Genomic DNA, 21,338 nt, shown 5'->3' with positions numbered 1-21,338 from the left:
CCTAAGGACAGCACACAACACCCAGCCATCACGAGGCAGAGAAAATCCCTGACCCCGCCGGGAATCGAACCCGGGAACCCGGGCGTGGGAAGCGAGAACGCTACCGCACGACCACGAGATGCGGGCATATTGTGTTCACAGTCAAATGGAAAAGAGAAGAACATAAGAAATGGATCATAAAAATGCAGTTTCATTGTTGATTCAGCATGTAATAGAAGAAGAAAGGAAAAACAGACAGTCTTTTAAAAACATTACAATTAGCATATGGAAAAACTCAGCCTGTCTGATTTTCTCTTGTGTTGATCGTCAGGACAGTCATGAAGAAGACTCCAGCAGTAGTTTACCAACATGTGCTTCTCCCATGTACCTTGATATAGTTCTTCCATCACCTGAAAAGTTTGATGGAATCTTTCACCTTGTTACTCGCTGTAGTCACCAAGATTGTCTGGAAATCTGTCAAGATGGCTGTGGAGGTAGTGAATCTTAATGCTCATATTATTCCCCAAGCTTTAGAAGTTTCTGAGCATGTTTTGGAACAGTTGCTCATAATTATGTGCTTTGTGTTTACTCAAGAAATTCTTGACAACAGATACAAAACTACTCCTGGCAGATGCCTCAATGCAATTCATAACTTTAATGAATTCTAAGTCACATATAAGCTTCTAAATTTGGGGGCCATCAAATGTACCAGGTTTTAATGTAATGAGTCCTGGGAATGATTTGCATATATATTTGAAACAGTCACTATTATTGACCAATGCTTTCACAGATTGCTTCATTAGACCAAGCTTCATATGAAGTGGTGGAAGAATGATTTTGTTCCTGAAACTTCCTGGCAGATTAAAACTGTGTGCCGGACCGAGACTCGAACTTGGGACCTTTGCCTTTCGTGGGAAAGTGCTCTACCAACTGAGCTACCCAAGCACGACTCACGCCCCGTCCTCACAACTCTACTTCTGATTTTGTTCCTGTCAACTAATGGTTCTTTTAGGATATTAGCTGCTCCTACAGTTAAGCTATCTCTTGATGCGCATGAATCTTTTTCCCAATGATCATATTTTGCTCTGCTGACCCACATGCAAATAAAAAAAGAGAATTTTGTGTATCCACTTTGCAAAAGATTAACCATTTTCAAATCTACGAAATAGGCAATTGGTGCTGACTACAACGAAGTTTCTGGAGAATCATCTGGATATTTTCGTATTCCTCACGAAGTTTCGTCGAGTAGCCAATCTGAATGGATGCAAAGCAGTTACCATTATGCAGCAACACACATTTTAGGCTTCTGGTTGAGCAATCGATAAAAAACCTGCAGTCTTGAGGTTGATATTGTGGTAGTCCCACTTTTAGTATTAAACCAAGGATGTCACTGCAGTAAACAAGTGCATCATCTTGACTGCAATATGGAAGTAGATCTTCTTCTCTTGTTCGGTACGCTCTGATTTTAGTTCCTGGTTGTAGACAATTTTTCTCATTTAGTCTCGATGTCAAGAGTTCAGAAGGCTAATTAGAAAGACCGAGATCTCATATCAAATCGTTAAGCTCTTCCTGGCTGAAGAGCTGAGGTCTTGTGGAACTTCCTTCGTATTCAGATTCACTACCACCAGTGTTCAAGTCCTGCAGATCATCATTATCATCTGAAGGAAGTAGTTTTGGCAGAGTGGTGAACACTGGACACTGGTACAGCAATGCCATCGCTATATGGCACAGGTCGCCTTGCTGATTGTAAATGGGGATATGCTTCTTGTAGCGATTGAAACCTTTTACATTGACATTGCAAAAATAACAATCATTTCGGTGTTTCCTTGGCTCTCGCCACACCAATGGCACTCCAAAGTTTAAATCCCTTCGTTTACCATTAGTCCACAGTAGTAAAGACTCGACACAGCTTTTGAAAACTTTATGAGAAGCCCAATGTTTATCTTGGTCTCCCAGTTTAACCCCAAAATACGCAAGATAGGCCTGCTTCACAAAGTCAGTGATGTTCTTCCGTTGTTCTTGCAGGGTTTATTCTCCACAAATGTAGCAGAACACATCAGGAGAGTTGAAATAATCTCTACGCAAAGAACTCATGTTTATCTATGAAAAGAACAAAATAAAATAAAAATTATATTTTCAAAAATATGTTATTATAAATATGATACTGTGGAACTAATAAGACAATATATATTACAACATATATCTATAACTTACATTTAACTAACAATAATGTAATAACTAATCGTGACATAGCTTTTTCTTGCTACAGTGAACGAGAAATTCTTCACTATCAAAAACTTTTAACATTTATTACACAAATCGCGTCCTCTCTCACGCTCGTTCCTCACTCGACTGCCGCTCTCAGCACAAACAAGGGAGGGGTTGGCGGACCCTGACCTTCACTGCAGCAGTGTCACCAAATGACTCTCCTTGAAATTGTGAGACACAAGAGGTTGTCTCAAAATACTACCACGTCCCATAATCTCACTTTCTGCTACATAACGTGTAACATGTAAGAAATTACATTTGTACATACGCAGTCAGAAAATATAAAATGAACAGATATACAGAATTATGGAATTCACAACCGATTTAGTGATAATCTAACGATTAAACGCTACACGTCAGAGGTAGCCTGTATGCAAGAAACTAGAGCCAATTGGGGAAATCCGTTTAGAGTTTAAGATTCGGCATACCAAATACACTCAATATACATTCAAATATCTCTGGCAACAAGAATTTTGTTCTTTTGTGTAGAGCTGTGCCGTAATTTAAATTTGCAGCCAGATCGCAGCTATCGGTGTATTTTCCTGCCAGTCTTTAAGACCTCCTTCAAAAGCGTGGAGTGGTCAATTCCGCATAATATGTCTTACTGTCTGTTTCTCCGCAACACAGTCACACGCAGCACTTTCATATTAACCCCAATTATTCGACACGTGGTCATATCTCAGATCTGTGATGATACCTAGATATTTAGAGAGGTAGTTATGGGAAACCTAGACCTCATTAAATAGCACATGTAACTTCCGGTGTCGCTCTGTATTATGGGGATGGAACGCTGTGACCTCTGTTTTACTTGACTTTGGTTGGCGTTTGCATTTGTAAAAGTGCTTATTCAGTATTGTAAGGCAACTAGAAAGTACTGTTTCACAGCGCGTAATACCTTTGTTTTGACATATTAATGTCAACCCATCTGTATAACGGATTTTCTTGGTGCTAATAGCGGTCATGTTATGGTCATTCAAATTAAACAGAATGGGATCCAGCGCTGATCCTTCAGGCACGGCACTTCTCAGGATTCTCTACTGTTTCTTTCATTCAGAAGACCTGAAAACCGTTGATCGGAGAGCATGCTCCTTAGTAAACGTGCTACTTTCTCGCATGGAATTATGACAACAAATTTGAATATTGCTATTACTCACGTCCGTATATTTGAACCGTCAATGTTCGACAAATAACCGCCAAGGACGCAACCTCTACCACACATCTTATACTGCCTGAGAACGCCCTTAACCCTGAAGACCAGGAACAAGGTAGCTTCAGACAGCTTCAGGGATAAACATTGTGCCATGTGCCATGAGGCTGCATCATGTCCGTTAATGAAAACTCGTATACCAGTGATTTCCAAGCGTGGCCCGACACCTCAAACGACTTCCCCATCAGTTACCCAACGTGTCCGTTGACAGAGATAGGTACTACAGAGAGCAAGGTTCTTCTGTACCCCTTGGTAGCTGTCAAAGCAAAAGTCCTCTGACCACCTTGACAATTCACTGCCGAGGACTCTCCTACAAGCCTGTACTGCACTTCTCATCCATATTGTAGAAAGGCCATTACGAAGGCCTTACTATGGGCAGTGGCAGGCATGTCATTATGCTCAATCATGGGCCATGCAAGCTGACAGGTCGAGCTCATTTACGTCCTGGAATGACTGGCCAGTGATAGCAGACCCCCATAGATGCAGGACAGGGCAGCTGCTGTCGTCATCAGAGAGAGCAGCAACAGAGACAGGGTATCAAGATGACCAGCTAGAAGGTAACACCGCTACCAACTTCTGAAGAGAGCAGCCTGCTCGACGTGGCGAAACAGTAAATCACAGACCAAAGCAGCAAGACACCAAGAAGGGTTTTCAGTGGCGGCTGAGGTGGCTTGCTTCATCATGGGTATTCGTTCTACTCTAAACCACTGGACAGTGCTTGGCTTCGTGGATCCAGAGAATGTAGCATGCAATCAGTCTAGTGCTGTAAGCTACATTATGGTTTCAGCTGCTATGGTTAAAGGAAACTGTGTTCGCTGTGATCAGAAGATTCTTGTAATGTGGACACATGTAGCTGGGTTGGCCAAATTAAGTTATGAAGAGATCACATTTTTCAACTATGACGAGCCACTGCAGGCCATAGTGGATTAGAGATGGAAAACTTCCTGGCAGATTAAAACTGTGTGCCGGACCGAGACTCTAAATCGGGACATTTGCCTATCGCGGGCAAGTGCTCTACCAACTGAGCTACCCAAGCATGACTCACGCCCCGTCCTCGCAACTTTACTTCTGACAGTACCTCGTCTCCCACCTTCCAAACTTTACAGAAGCTCTCCTGCGAAACTTGCAGAACTAGCACTCCTGAAAGAAAGGATATTGCGGAGATATGGCTTAGCCATAGCCCGGGGGATGTATCCAGAAAGAGATTTTCACTCTGCATCGGAGTGTGCGCTGATATGAAACTTCCTGGCAGATTAAAACTGTGTGCCGGACCGAGACTCGGACTCGGGACATTTGCCTTTCGCGGGCAAGTGCTCTACCAACTGAGCTACCCAAGCATGACTCACGCCCCGTCCTCGCAACTTTACTTCTGACAGTACCTCGCCTCCCACCTTCCCAACTTTACAGAAGCTCTCCTGCGAAACTTGCAGAACTAGCACTCCTGAAAGAAAGGATATTGCGGAGATATGGCTTAGCCATAGCCTGGGGGATGTATCCAGAAAGAGATTTTCACTCTGCATCGGAGTGTGCGCTGATATGAAACTTCCTGGCAGATTAAAACTGTGTGCCCGACCGAGACTCGAACTCGGGACATTTGCCTTTCGCGGGCAAGTGCTCTACCAACTGAGCTACCCAAGCATGACTCACGCCCCGTCCTCGCAACTTTACTTCTGACAGTACCTCGTCTCCCACCTTCCAAACTTTACAGAAGCTCTCCTGCGAAACTTGCAGAACTAGCACTCCTGAAAGAAAGGATATTGCGGAGATATGGCTTAGCCATAGCCTGGGGGATGTATCCAGAAAGAGATTTTCACTCTGCATCGGAGTGTGCGCTGATATGAAACTTCCTGGCAGATTAAAACTGTGTGCCGGACCGAGACTCGGACTGGGGACATTTGCCTTTCGCGGGCAAGTGCTCTACCAACTGAGCTACCCAAGCATGACTCACGCCCCGTCCTCGCAACTTTACTTCTGACAGTACCTCGTCTCCCACCTTCCAAACTTTACAGAAGCTCTCCTGCGAAACTTGCAGAACTAGCACTCCTGAAAGAAAGGATATTGCGGAGATATGGCTTAGCCATAGCCTGGGGGATGTATCCAGAAAGAGATTTTCACTCTGTATCGGAGTGTGCGCTGATATGAAACTTCCTGGCAGATTAAAACTGTGTGCCGGACCGAGACTCGGACTCGGGACATTTGCCTTTCGCGGGCAAGTGCTCTACCAACTGAGCTACCCAAGCATGACTCACGCCCCGTCCTCGCAACTTTACTTCTGACAGTACCTCGTCTCCCACCTTCCAAACTTTACAGAAGCTCTCCTGCGAAACTTGCAGAACTAGCACTCCTGAAAGAAAGGATATTGCGGAGATATGGCTTAGCCATAGCCTGGGGGATGTATCCAGAAAGAGATTTTCACTCTGCATCGGAGTGTGCGCTGATATGAAACTTCCTGGCAGATTAAAACTGTGTGCCGGACCGAGACTCGGACTCGGGACATTTGCCTTTCGCGGGCAAGTGCTCTACCAACTGAGCTACCCAAGCATGACTCACGCCCCGTCCTCGCAACTTTACTTCTGACAGTACCTCGTCTCCCACCTTCCAAACTTTACAGAAGCTCTCCTGCGAAACTTGCAGAACTAGCACTCCTGAAAGAAAGGATATTGCGGAGATATGGCTTAGCCATAGCCTGGGGGATGTATCCAGAAAGAGATTTTCACTCTGCATCGGAGTGTGCGCTGATATGAAACTTCCTGGCAGATTAAAACTGTGTGCCGGACCGAGACTCGGACTGGGGACATTTGCCTTTCGCGGGCAAGTGCTCTACCAACTGAGCTACCCAAGCATGACTCACGCCCCGTCCTCGCAACTTTACTTCTGACAGTACCTCGTCTCCCACCTTCCAAACTTTACAGAAGCTCTCCTGCGAAACTTGCAGAACTAGCACTCCTGAAAGAAAGGATATTGCGGAGATATGGCTTAGCCATAGCCTGGGGGATGTATCCAGAAAGAGATTTTCACTCTGTATCGGAGTGTGCGCTGATATGAAACTTCCTGGCAGATTAAAACTGTGTGCCGGACCGAGACTCGGACTCGGGACATTTGCCTTTCGCGGGCAAGTGCTCTACCAACTGAGCTACCCAAGCATGACTCACGCCCCGTCCTCGCAACTTTACTTCTGACAGTACCTCGTCTCCCACCTTCCAAACTTTACAGAAGCTCTCCTGCGAAACTTGCAGAACTAGCACTCCTGAAAGAAAGGATATTGCGGAGATATGGCTTAGCCATAGCCTGGGGGATGTATCCAGAAAGAGATTTTCACTCTGCATCGGAGTGTGCGCTGATATGAAACTTCCTGGCAGATTAAAACTGTGTGCCGGACCGAGACTCGGACTGGGGACATTTGCCTTTCGCGGGCAAGTGCTCTACCAACTGAGCTACTCAAGCATGACTCACGCCCCGTCCTCGCAACTTTACTTCTGACAGTACCTCGTCTCCCACCTTCCAAACTTTACAGAAGCTCTCCTGCGAAACTTGCAGAACTAGCACTCCTGAAAGAAAGGATATTGCGGAGATATGGCTTAGCCATAGCCTGGGGGATGTATCCAGAAAGAGATTTTCACTCTGCATCGGAGTGTGCGGTGATATGAAACTTCCTGGCAGATTAAAACTGTGTGCCGGACCGAGACTCGGACTGGGGACATTTGCCTTTCGCGGGCAAGTGCTCTACCAACTGAGCTACTCAAGCATGACTCACGCCCCGTCCTCGCAACTTTACTTCTGACAGTACCTCGTCTCCCACCTTCCAAACTTTACAGAAGCTCTCCTGCGAAACTTGCAGAACTAGCACTCCTGAAAGAAAGGATATTGCGGAGATATGGCTTAGCCATAGCCTGGGGGATGTATCCAGAAAGAGATTTTCACTCTGCATCGGAGTGTGCGCTGATATGAAACTTCCTGGCAGATTAAAACTGTGTGCCGGACCGAGACTCGGACTCGGGACATTTGCCTTTCGCGGGCAAGTGCTCTACCAACTGAGCTACTCAAGCATGACTCACGCCCCGTCCTCGCAACTTTACTTCTGACAGTACCTCGTCTCCCACCTTCCAAACTTTACAGAAGCTCTCCTGCGAAACTTGCAGAACTAGCACTCCTGAAAGAAAGGATATTGCGGAGATATGGCTTAGCCATAGCCTGGGGGATGTATCCAGAAAGAGATTTTCACTCTGCATCGGAGTGTGCGCTGATATGAAACTTCCTGGCAGATTAAAACTGTGTGCCGGACCGAGACTCGGACTCGGGACATTTGCCTTTCGCGGGCAAGTGCTCTACCATCTGAGCTACCCAAGCATGACTCACGCCCCGTCCTCGCAACTTTACTTCTGACAGTACCTCGTCTCCCACCTTCCAAACTTTACAGAAGCTCTCCTGCGAAACTTGCAGAACTAGCACTCCTGAAAGAAAGGATATTGCGGAGATATGGCTTAGCCATAGCCTGGGGGATGTATCCAGAAAGAGATTTTCACTCTGTATCGGAGTGTGCGCTGATATGAAACTTCCTGGCAGATTAAAACTGTGTGCCGGACCGAGACTCGGACTCGGGACATTTGCCTTTCGCGGGCAAGTGCTCTACCAACTGAGCTACCCAAGCATGACTCACGCCCCGTCCTCGCAACTTTACTTCTGACAGTACCTCGCCTCCCACCTTCCAAACTTTACAGAAGCTCTCCTGCGAAACTTGCAGAACTAGCACTCCTGAAAGAAAGGATATTGCGGAGATATGGCTTAGCCATAGCCTGGGGGATGTATCCAGAAAGAGATTTTCACTCTGCATCGGAGTGTGCGCTGATATGAAACTTCCTGGCAGATTAAAACTGTGTGCCGGACCGAGACTCGGACTGGGGACATTTGCCTTTCGCGGGCAAGTGCTCTACCAACTGAGCTACCCAAGCATGACTCACGCCCCGTCCTCGCAACTTTACTTCTGACAGTACCTCGTCTCCCACCTTCCAAACTTTACAGAAGCTCTCCTGCGAAACTTGCAGAACTAGCACTCCTGAAAGAAAGGATATTGCGGAGATATGGCTTAGCCATAGCCTGGGGGATGTATCCAGAAAGAGATTTTCACTCTGCATCGGAGTGTGCGCTGATATGAAACTTCCTGGCAGATTAAAACTGTGTGCCGGACCGAGACTCGGACTGGGGACATTTGCCTTTCGCGGGCAAGTGCTCTACCAACTGAGCTACCCAAGCATGACTCACGCCCCGTCCTCGCAACTTTACTTCTGACAGTACCTCGTCTCCCACCTTCCAAACTTTACAGAAGCTCTCCTGCGAAACTTGCAGAACTAGCACTCCTGAAAGAAAGGATATTGCGGAGATATGGCTTAGCCATAGCCTGGGGGATGTATCCAGAAAGAGATTTTCACTCTGTATCGGAGTGTGCGCTGATATGAAACTTCCTGGCAGATTAAAACTGTGTGCCGGACCGAGACTCGAACTCGGGACATTTGCCTTTCGCGGGCAAGTGCTCTACCAACTGAGTTACCCAAGCACGACTCACGCCACGTCCTCGCAACTTTACTTCTGACAGTACCTTGTCTCCTACCTTCCAAACTTTACAGAAGCTCTCCTGGGAAACTTGCAGAACTAGCACTCCTGAAAGGAAGGATATGGCTTAGTCATGGTAGAGAACTTGCCCGCGAAAGTCAAAGGTCCCGAGTTCGAGTCTCGGTCCAGCAGACGGTTTTAATCTGCCAGGAAGTTTCATATCAGCACACACTCCGCTGCAGAGTGAAAGTCTCATTCTGGAAACATCCCCCAGGCTCTGGCTAAGCCATATCTCCGCAAGATCGTTTCTTTCAAGAGTGCTAGTTCTGCAAGTTTCGCAGGAGAGCTTCTGTAAAGTTTGGAAGGTAGGGGACGAGGTACTGGCAGAAGTGAAGTTGTGAGGACGGGGCGTGAATCATGCTTGGGTAGCTCAGTTGGCAGAGCACTTGCCCGCGAAAGACAAAGGTCCCGAGTTCGAGTCTCGGTCCGGCACACAGTTTTAATCTGCCAGGAAGTTTCATGTCAGCGCACACTCCGCTGCAGAGTGAAAATCTCATTCTGGAGAGATGGAAAAGTTTATTTTATTGTTGTTATTTTTACTGGACTTTTAATCTCTCCTTGCTGCTGCCATTCACTATTTCGTTGTTCTCATTTACTGTGCTGAGGATAGGGTAGCCTCAGCTGGTGCATTCTACAGCTGGTTAAGAGGTGATACGCAACTTCTTCACTTTAATAACAGTGTCACACAGATCAATATTCATATTCTAGGTCATGATCTCGGACTTCCCCAGTCCTACATGTGGTACATATGGTTGATGACTTTTATATGAGGAAATTGTGGGCAGAATGTAGTCGCGAATGATAGAAAACAGGGATAAAAATCAAGTAAGATGTAGGGTAGGAAATTCTTGCTACCAGCGAGGTGGACGTGACCGGACGTTGCTTATGTGTAATGTTTACTCTGCTAACAAGAGCAGACTATGCCGCATCACGAGGCTCGAGAGCCGTTACAAGCCGCAACCCTTGGACACAGCGAACATAGCAGAGTACGGCCTGTTCGTCATGTAGGCATCAAGTGCTGCCGCGCGACACACACGCAATGCTCGAGAGTACTGGAAACTTCTAGAACAAGTGGTGCCAGGTGCACTACCGCCTATAAAAAGGCTAGGCGCCACAGTGTTGGAGAGTGATGGCAGTGATGGAGCAGCTGGTCAGTCGATCAGATGTGGTTCAGCTGGTGTTATAATGCTGTGAGATTGTAGTGCAGTGCTGCATAACCACGAGGGGACTTAGACTCATTTCCATGTAGTCAACACTTAGTCTGGTGCGACCGCCTCTGCTATATTGGGACATAGGGAGCTATGAGAAGTTACACTACTAAGAAGGCAGTTAGTAGACTTTGTATATAGAACTGTTTATAAAACGGATGTGCCAGGGGTGCTTCCAGTGTACATATCCTCATGCAATGATTTATGATTGCGTCCTGTGGGCCCTGAGATCCCAGCCAAGTTCCGTATTCTAGCTCACCCTACAGCCCTCTTTTCAGTGGAGCAAGTACACAGAAGGCAGCCCACGACCACGAGACCTCCTGCCAAGTAAGTTCTTTGACGCACATTCTTGCAGTCCCTCCACTCCCTCTCAGGACTCGTCAGTGAGATGCGACAATGTCCATATAAATGCAAGTGTAGCCTGAATAGAACTTCTACCCGAGGGGCCGTAGTGGAGGTGATAGATAACAGGTAGACAGATGGATTGCAGGACATAAATTCTGTGTCCAGCGACCTGACCGTGCAAGTGATTCTGGGAAATAGCGCTCTGTGGATTGTACCTGGAGAGGGAGTTCGAGCCGTGACACACCTCTCTTCCCACTTAGGGTCATAGCAGGAGGGTGCCAGGTCACAAAACAGTTTATCTGGGACAGGCAAAGGACGGTCGCCACGGCAGCCAGTGGGCAGAAAGTGGTTGGAGGAAGCCATTTAAGAGAGATTTTTGTAATTTGAGCTTTTGTGCAAACTACGGGACGGTCATAAGACTCCAAGGATTCTCCTGTTAGAAGCTGGGACGATACGGAGAGAGCGGCTGGTTCACGTCTATAGTGGAGACAGGACTGTAACTCCCCTGACGCCAGGAAATCGCCAAGTTCTTTAAGCGAGCGGCAAAAACATATATTTCATGGGTAAGCTTAGCAACCTTCTTTCAGTAATTGGAAATAGTCGGCCAGGAAAGATTAGATCTCTCCATGAATGAGGGAATGTTGTCTCATTCAGGTAAATTTTTTGCCGACACATGGCCATGCTTACCGTGACAACGACGCCTCCCTGGTCTACAATCTTCTTTTTTCAGACAAGAAAGATTTTGAGTCGCTGACTGGCTTGTCACGGGATATGCGAAGTTAAGGCTTGCTCCCCAGCGTGGGAACCCCGCTGCTTTGTATGCATTGGCTACCAGTCCAGCGGAACAGTCAGGAGGATTGGTGGAAAGTGGTTGTGATTCTTTGCTTTTCTTCGTCTTCTGGTCCACTCTGGATGTAGAACTTCAGCTTTTTCAGTAGTGCGTGCGACTTGTGCTCTGTAGCCAGTGGTGGACTACGATCCAGTGGCAGTTTACAACTGTACAGACAGTGGAACTGCATATCATCTCAGACGCGACGTGCTTTACGAGGGTGAACTTACTCGTCCTGAGTCGGCCGTCTGATGTTTGAGAATTCTACCACGCACAGTCGTACCAGTGAATCAAATTGGTTTGGCCAGACCAGCGGAAGGGTGCATCTCATACTGAAATCTGTCGGGATTTCAGTGCACTGGTAGGGAAGTTACCCGCGTTCTAATGATCAGAACGTCCACCCGCATAGTTTACAAATTTTCGTGTGCGCTTGTGAACATTACAGCTGTCGCAGCCCGCCGCTCCTCGCCCACATCGTGTCCTTTTCTGCTGCCGGCTGAATCGAGGTGAAAAGGTTTGCTGCACCAGCTTCTTGTTCTCCGTGAACCACAGTTTGCGGTGTACCTGGTCGTAGTTGATCCCATTTGAATGGAATTCGTTCTCACAGTGGATTCATGTAAACAAAGTCTGATTACGTTGTAGAAAGGATAAATTCTGGGGAGAATTTACCCCAATGAATGCTTTTTCAATCAAACACCATCCCTTTTCTGATTCATGTTTGTATTCTTTTGTAAGATCTATCAGTTCATTGTAAGTATAAAAGGATTAATGAAAGCTTATCGTTATTTTTGTAAACTTAAATACGCCACTGTTCTCAATCATACCTCTAAACTTTTCACTGTTTTCATTTTGTTGTGGTGACACATGGATACACGAGCATTTCAAAATTCAATCGTGTTAAATTAGTTAATTTGATTATTAATTAGAATTCTGAAAGTGGTCGCAGACATAGGCAACAGAAGTGCCATGAGTAAATTCACTAATTTCATATATAAAAATTAAGGGTGTATCTCATGATTTCGAAGTTATTGAGAAGATATTTCTTTACCTTTGTGAAGATAATGACACTTAGGTTCACTCAGACATAAAAAATGAAATGAAAGGAGCATATAGCATCGTTGGCTAGGAGGCCCCACTCGGGGAACTTCGGCCGCCGAATTCAAGACTTAATTCATTCGACGACACATAGGGCGACTTGCGTTTCGGTGATGAGGACAACACAACACCCAGTCAAAGAGAGGAGAATATCTCCAACCCAGCCGGGAATCGAACACGGGCCCGCTTGCATGAGAGGCAGTCACGTAACCACCCAGCTAAGCAGGCGGACACTCACACATATATTTATAATTAAAGCAAGCGACAGCTTGTATGGTTTTCATTCCCTTCTTAATTGCATGTTTAGTGTCGGTTAGGGTGTCGGCACTTGCTTGAATATATAGACATATTTATATGTGGCACCTTAACACTAGAAACACCAGCGCATTTCCAAGCTGGGAGTGCGGTAATTTATGCCCACCCTGAAAAAATTGAAAAAAAACTTCATTATTTGTGATTGACTTATGTCAATAACACATTCTTTTTAAGACATACTGATGTGTAAGTAGGGTCCAAAATCTGAAAATGTCTTTTAGCACACTCCTGGAAAATTAACACATTTTCGGTAGGGTGTACTTTATCCTCATCACAAAAGCATTAGAAACTGCAGATTTCGTCAGTTGTTATTGACTTTTACTCGTAAGACAGTATTTAAATTGATATTAATGTAAAAGTAAGGTCCTGACTCTGAAGGCACTGAATATGACAAACCTTGCATATCTGGTTAAGTTTAATAGAAAAATATAAAACATTTTGGAGAAAAATTCATTAAAACAATGTTTTTCAAAATTTTAAAATATAAGCTAATTGTCTAGGTTACAGTATTTTGAAAGTTGGGCATAAAGTAGCCCTCACCCTCACTTGGAATTGCGAGGGTTGATATGTAGACATCATTGTATTGGTTGGTTGTCTCTGTGTAGGACAGTCTTACCACAAACTTTATGATCTGATGTTTCCTGCACAGTCATAACTCCACCACTAAATGGATTACTCCTGTCAGTATACACTTACTTTTTGGCGACCACGTGTTCACATTTCAACGCCTGACCTGCTGCCCAGGGAAAAACAAGCATTACTGGATTGCTCTTGGAGGTACTCCTCTCTCCTCCAGAACAGGCCATGAAGGCCCAACGGTACTGACCGGCCGCCGTCTCATCCTCAGCTCAGAGACGTTACTGGATGCGGATATGGAGTGGCATGTGGTCAGCACACCGCTTGGAAGTACTACCTAGCCTAAAAACACACTAGTTGTAATAGCCATAATTATTAGTCTGTAAATGAGTACAACGTCCTCTGGCACCATCATAAATATCTGCACTTATACCTATTCTATCCTGTAGTTTAAGCTTTTGTATTCTGGGCTGCGATTGATTACTGTGTTTCTCGTTCTCCTGATACTGGTGTGTCATTATTTTTGGTGTATTATTTCTTGCCGCTTTTACTGTAAAGTTGGTAAAATTCGAAGGGAATGTTAACTTTATGGCATTTTCTGTTATGTTAGATATTGACTTCTAGATGTTCATAAACTTAGCACTGAAAACTTAACTTGTGTCATGTTGTATATGCAATCGGAGGCATTGAAATTTAAGCATTGTTAAGGATTTACGCCCACACAGTCCTCCACCCATTTTCCACTCCCACCATTTTCTGGCCCATAGAAGAAAGGTTGGGATCTAGGGTACCGTGAATGTCGAGGTACTCGTGCTTCGATAGCGACTATGAGCACAGTTCGGACTGAGAAGGGTGGGAAAATTAGCCGTATTTTCAAGAGAAATATCCAAGAATTTTCGTTAGCCGACGGGGCAACTTGTTGGGGTCTTACATCGTTTATTATTTTGCATAAAGAGTATCATGAACACTACAATTTTTTCTACAAACACAGGCCAAGAGGCCAAGTGCAAAACACGCACATGTGAAATATCAAGTAGACCTAATTTACTCCAGTGCATTTTAACTCGTATGTGTGGTACTACACAAGACATATTAAAATGCTCGTTAGTAACATCACGTTATTAAAATGGAGAAGGAGATAATGCAAATAATCACAGGGCAGTTTCCACACAACAGCATTTTTCGTTGCTTTTGATAAACACGTGTTTGAGAGATCAGAAACACATCTCAACTAACATAATTTGCTTCCAGATTAGCATTTTTACTTCATTAATGAAGTGTTAACAGAAAGGCAAAATAATACCTTTGTATCTCGTACTGCAGCACTCAATGTGAAAGTGCTCTCTTTGGCACATAGGTAATTTGAACTTAATTTATCGTGTGTCGCGTCTTTTCATGCAGCCGTTCTGCCGTACTTGTACACAGAGCACAAGTTTCATAATGAAACTTCGCTCCACCCCTGGCCTACGCACCCCCACACCACAGAAATGCAGGAGTTAAAATGAAATTTCTTGGAAGAGTGAAAATGTCTCTCGCATTACGAAACGTACTCAGATTTTAGTCTTTTGTGTGTAACATTCTCCCAGTCTAGGAAAGGTAGTGAAGAAATGAATCTTTAATTCAGTCAGTAACGAATGTTCGCAAGTCTCAGCGGGTGGACAGCTGCTCGCGAAACACATCTAAGTAGTGGCACACACTCTTATCCAGTGTGTAGTGTTCTCATTCTGGAAGGTACAACGGACGTAGGGATTTCACATACTATTTGCTCTAGTTAACGGCTACGGTGTTAGAAGAACAAAATTAGGCTAAACAAACTTTGTGAAAAGTCTACATGGGAGGACTGCAATAATAATAAATTTAGTAACACTAAAATCAGAAAAAATAAAGGACGACTTAGAACGGCTGTACTACGACGGTATTGCTTTTTAACGCTCATATGAGTGACGTCATCCTTGGACTGTTCGTCGCACAGTCCCCACCTGAACACCATGGAACACGTATGGGATGAGTTAGAATGCTGAGTTCCGCCCAGGCCCCAGCTTCCAACAGTATTACCTTCTTCTGCTTTCCGTTGTTGGGGAAGAATGGGCTGCCGTTCCTCAGTAGACATTCGGACACCTCACTGAATGTGTCCTTTGCAGAGTTCAAACCATCATAAAGGTGAAGGATGGACATAACCCGTATTAACTTTCACAAATAGGTGTCAGGATATTTTTTCTCAAATACTCGTAGTCTACTAAATACACAGTAGAGTTCTGGGAACTAACAAGGGATACAGAAAAATGTAGACAGTCTGTGACAGTTAATATCTTTGGAACAAAATGACATATCTCTGGAGTTTTGCGCGGTTGCGTAGTCCATTGTTTTCCAAACAGATCTTGGCGCGCATTTTCCAGCAGACGACAGTGCAGCAATGACTGAAGTAAGCCTGTCGTTCGAGCAACACAAGGCCATACTGGAGTGGTACTGGAACTACGAAAGCATGATGGAGGTACAACGGGAACGGCCTAATGTGTACAGAACTCAGCCACCAACACGTCCAAGAGTTTTCGGATACGGGATGAATTTGAAGCTTACTGTATTGTTCAGGATGTGCATAAGGAGAGGTTTAGCCGACCAGTAACACCAGCTAGTCCAGCTTCCAGCTCTACTGTGTTGCAACATTTTACTAGGTCACCTCAGAAATCTGCGAAGCAGGGTGCATTTGAAAGCGAGGTATGCCGATCAAGCGTACGACGAATTCTGAAGGCTGCAAAGTGGGAAGTGCACATTCCAAGATGGCTGCACGCTATGAACGACGACGACACGGATCGAAAGTTAGAGTACTGCCAGTGGTTTAAAGGCATGCTTTGCGAGGATGAACGGTTTGCAGGAATGGTCGTCTATCCTGACGAGCCACAATTCAAACTGAACGGTACCGTAAACCGCCACATAGCGTGTACCGGCCTTCTGAAATTCCTCACGTTCATGTGGACGAACATGTTAATCTACCAGGTGTTACTGTGTGGTGTGGTCTGTCCATTATGCTGTTTGACTGGCCTGTTCTTCTTCGAAAGTACCGTAACTTGTGAGGTGCATCTTCAAATGCTGCAAACATCGGTTTTACTTGCCATCCGAGAGGCGTTAGGAAATTAAAGATTTTACCTACAACAAGATAGCGCTCCGTTTCAATATCACAGAGATGTCAAAACATACTTGGATGAAAATCTACCTGGACGATTAATAGGCGGAAGAGGAGCTGTTGAGTACCCACCACGGTCTCCATATCTTACACCTCTTGACTTCTACCTATTAGGACCTTGAAGAATGAAGTTTATCATCTGAAGCCAGCTACACGGAACGAGCTACGAGAAACCATCGAGGCATCCTGTGCAACTGTCACACCGGCAACAGTGACAGCTGTAGTTCGGTCAACATTCAGTGGTAACTAAGTTGTTTGTCTGCTAACGGGGATCACTTTCAACACATAAAATAACCTTCTCCTCATGCAAAAATTGTAAAGGTATGTCGTTTCGTTCCCTTATTATATTGACTACCACAAGCTTCTTCCTTTTTTTGGACCCCTCTGTTTTATCTGCTTGAATTTGAAAATTATAGCCTATTACTCGTAATTAATAAGTTTTACCATCCTTATGGTTAACATTCTGGTTACATATACAAGAAGATGGCAATTGAAACCTCCGGACGACTATCCAGACTGAAGTTCTGCGCAAGTTTCCTGCATCGCTATAGACGAATGTCGAAGTAGTTCCTTTGAAAATGACATGGCTACTTAGGGCTGACTTCTGTCTCTAATGATTTCGTTGTCGATAGTACATTAGGCCTTAACCTTCCTTCTTTTTCTTACAGACTGTTACAATGACATAAACCCAAAATCGCATCTGACTTTCCAGTTGGCTATGACGGTACGTCTACATCTACGTGGATACTCTGCAAATCACATTTAAGTTCCTGGTAGAAAGTTCATCAACCACCTTCACATTTCTCTATTATTCCAATCTCGTATAGCGCTCGGAAAGAGCGAACACCTATATCTCTCCGTACGAGCTCTGATTTCCCTTCTTTTATCGTGGTGATCGTTTCTCTCTCGTAGGTCGGCGTCAACAAAATATTTTCGCATTCGGAGGAGAAAGTTAGTGATTCAAATTTTGTGAGAAGATTCCGTCGCAAAGAAAAACGACTTTTTTTTAATGATTTCCAGCCCAAATCCTGTATCATTTGTCTGACACTCTCTCCCATATTTCGCGAGAATAAAAAACGTGCTGCCCTTCTTTGAACTTTTTGGATGTACACCGTCAGTCCTATCTGGTAAGCATTACTCACCGCGCAGCACTAGTCTAAAAGAGGATGGACAAGCGTAGTGTAGGCAGTCTCCTTAGTAGATCTGCTATATTTTCTATGTGTCCTGCCAATAAAACGCAGTCTTTGGTTAGCCTTCCCCACAACATTTTCTATGTATTCTAAGTTGTTCGTAATTGTAATACCTACGTATTTAGTTGAATTTACGGCTTTTAGATTAGACTGATTTATCGTGTAACCGAAGTTTAACGAATTCCTTTTAGCACTCATGTGGATGACCTCACACTTTTAGTTATTTTGTGTCAAATGCCAATTTTCGAACCATTCACATATCTTTTCTAAATCGTTTTGCAATTTGTTTTGATCTTCTGGTGACTTTATTAGTCAATAAACGGCAGCGTCATCTCCAGACAACCTAAGATGGCTGCTCAGATTGTCTCCCAAATCGTTTATACAGATAAGGAACAGCAAAGGCCCTATAACACTCCCTCGGGGAACGCCAGAAATCATATCTGTTTTACACGATGCCCTTCCGTCAATTATTACTAACTGTGACCTCTCTGACAGGAAATCACAAAACCAGTCACATAATTGAGACGATATTCCGTAAGTACGGAATTTCACTACAAGCCGTTTGTGAGGTACAGTGTCAAAAGCCTTCCGGAAATCCAGAAATACGGAATCGATCTGAAATCCTTTATCAGTAGCAATCAACACTTCATATGAATAAAGAGCTAGTTGTGTTTCACAGGAACGATGTTTTCTAAACCCATGTTGGCTGTGTGTCAACAGACAATTTTCTTCGAAGTAATTCATAATGTTTGAACACAATACATGTTCCAGAATCGTGCTGCATATCGACGTTAACGATATTGGCCTGTAATTTAGTGGATTACTCCTACTACCTTTCTCGAATATTGGTGTGACCTGTGCAACTTTCCGGTCTTTGGTTACAGATCTTTCGTCGAGCGAACGGTTGTATATGATTGCTAAGTACGGAGCTAATGCATCAGCATACTCCGAAAAGAATCTAATTAATTTATAGTGTGGACCGGAAGACTTGCGTTTATTAAGTGAATTAAGTTGCTTCACTACTCCGAGGGTATTTACTTCTACGTTACTCATGTTGACAGCTGTTCTTGATTCTAATTCTGGAATATTTACTTCGTCTTCTTTTGTGAAGGCATTTCGGAAGGCGATGTTTAGTAACTCTGCTTTGGCAGCACTGTCTTCGATAGTATCTCCACTGTTATCGCGCAGAGAAGGTATTGATTGTTTCTTGCCACTAACATACTTCACATACGACCAGAATCTCTTTGGATTTTCTGCCAGGTTTCGAGACAATGTTTCGTTGTGGAAACTGTTATGAGCATCTCGCATTGAAGTCCGCGCTAAGTTTCGAGTTTCGAGTTTCTGTAAAATATCGCCAGTCTTGGGGATTTTGCGTGTGTTTAAATTTGGCATGTTTTATTCGTATAAATCGCTCAATTGCTGCCGATACTATTTCTTTAAATTCAAGCCACTTCTGGTCTACCCTTATATTATTAATTTCTAACGAGTGGAAATTCTCTCTCAGGTAGGCGTCAAGTGAATTTTTATCTGCTTTTTGAATAGGTATGTTTTCGCTTATTTTGGGAGGATTTGTGGAGCACGATATTCAGTCTCACTACGACAACTCTGTGTTCACTAATCCCTGTACCGGTTTTGATGCTCGTTATTAACTCAGGATTATTTGTTGCTAAGAGGTCAAGCGTGTTTTCACAACTGTTTACTATTCGCGTGGGCTCATGAACTAACTGCTCGAAATACTTTTCAGAGAATACATTTAGCACAATTTCGGATGATATTTTATGCGTAACTCGGGAATTAAACATGTATTTTCGTCAACACATCGAGGGTAAATTAAAGTCACCACCAACTATTATCGCATGAGTCGGGTACGTGTTTAAAATCAAACTCAAGTTTTCTTCGAACCTTTCAGCAACTGAATTGGGAGGTCGATAAAAGGATCCAATTATTATTTTATTCCGTTTGCCGAAAATGACCTCTGCCCATTCTAACTCACAGGAAGTATCTACTTCAATTTCGCGACAAGTTAAACTAATCCCAACAGCAACAAACACGCCACCGTCAACAGTGTTTAGGCTATAGGAAATGAGAAATTTCACCTCCTTCATAAATATTGCGTTTACTGCAGTGCTCATGTGAACCCAGCATGAATTACCAATTTGCTCAGTTTAATCTCCATCATGTTTACCATAAATACACTACTGGGTCATTCCCGCATGATAGCGCAGCTGTCAACAGTGAGTTTTCGGCAGCTTTGAGGCTTAATATCTCCGGCAATATTTTCTTGAAAGAAACAAAACTGCACCATCTTGTACAAAATTTTGCGCCCTCTTAAGGGAAATAATAGGAAAGATTTCCTGAACAATTTTCGTACGTATAAATAGACGCTCAAGAAATGTGAAGTTTAGCCATTTGTATCTCCGAAAGTAATCACGGGATAAACCTGAAACTTTGCATATAATAACATACTATTACTAGGTACATGGTACATGGTCTGTCTATGGAAAGCTTTAAAAGAGTTTTCAAAAGACTCTTCCTTTAGTGGAAGTGAGCCGTATTTGGCGCTTTTATTGACGTCGTCAAATTTACTCTGAATTTGTACACTTTTGGAGAGCAGTATGAGAATGAAATTTTATTTTATAAGACCTTGCATTGGTAAGTTATTACGTGTAAAGTTTCAGAGTTATTCCACAATTACTTTCGGAGATATAAAAGGCTGAACTTCACTTTTTTTTAGCGTTATTTTTCGGCAGGCTTTGCTTTAAATGATCCATATAAAATTGCTCAGGATATCATTTTTCATTATTTACCTTAAGGGAGCGCAAAAGCTATACAAGGTGACCTAGTTTTGTTTCTGTCAATAAAATGCAGCCGGAGATATTAAGTTTCAAAGTTGACGAAAACTCATGGGTGCACTGTTGATAGCTGTGTTATGCATTCAAACAAATGACTATATCTCTGCAAGAATTAAATTGGCGAAAGTAAAACTTTACCAGAGTTCATTGGGAACATGTGAGAATGTTCATACAAAATTTCAGCAAAATCTGTGATGGTCATGCGGGAAATGTTTCTAAAATTTGACGACTTGGCATGGAATGGTCCTATTATGTCTTACGTTTTGAACCTTTTCGCACTTCATGTTAAAACATCTTCTTCGGGGGTCATACTATCACTGCCTGCATTACAGGCCGTCTTCACAACACTGTAAGCGTTTGCTGTATGAAATAGTAGGTAAGGGGACTTCGTAGAGGTGGCCTGCTCTCCTGCTTGTTACTGTGTCCGCAAGAAGATACGGATCGCAGTCATACATTAAAAAAAAAGTCTTGCTGCCTATGTTTCAGGCACAACTGAATGAAGACTAGCCTCCATAGAAGACGTCCACAGCGAGGCCCATATTATGCATCCGTGTGACGTCATCCAGAGAGTTCCCTAATGGAAATCCTTCCATCAAATGCCGACATAATCCGACACACAGCTCTGCTCAGAAAGTATCGTTTGTATCTCAACGTAGTACGTAAGGTGTCAGCTACAGTATCCACCA

The sequence above is a fragment of the Schistocerca serialis genome, chromosome 7 (genome assembly GCF_023864345.2).
Source record: "Schistocerca serialis cubense isolate TAMUIC-IGC-003099 chromosome 7, iqSchSeri2.2, whole genome shotgun sequence".
NCBI classification, from domain to species: domain Eukaryota; kingdom Metazoa; phylum Arthropoda; class Insecta; order Orthoptera; family Acrididae; genus Schistocerca; species Schistocerca serialis.
The sequence above is the reverse complement of the archived record's forward strand: the minus strand, read 5'-3'. Positions refer to the sequence as shown.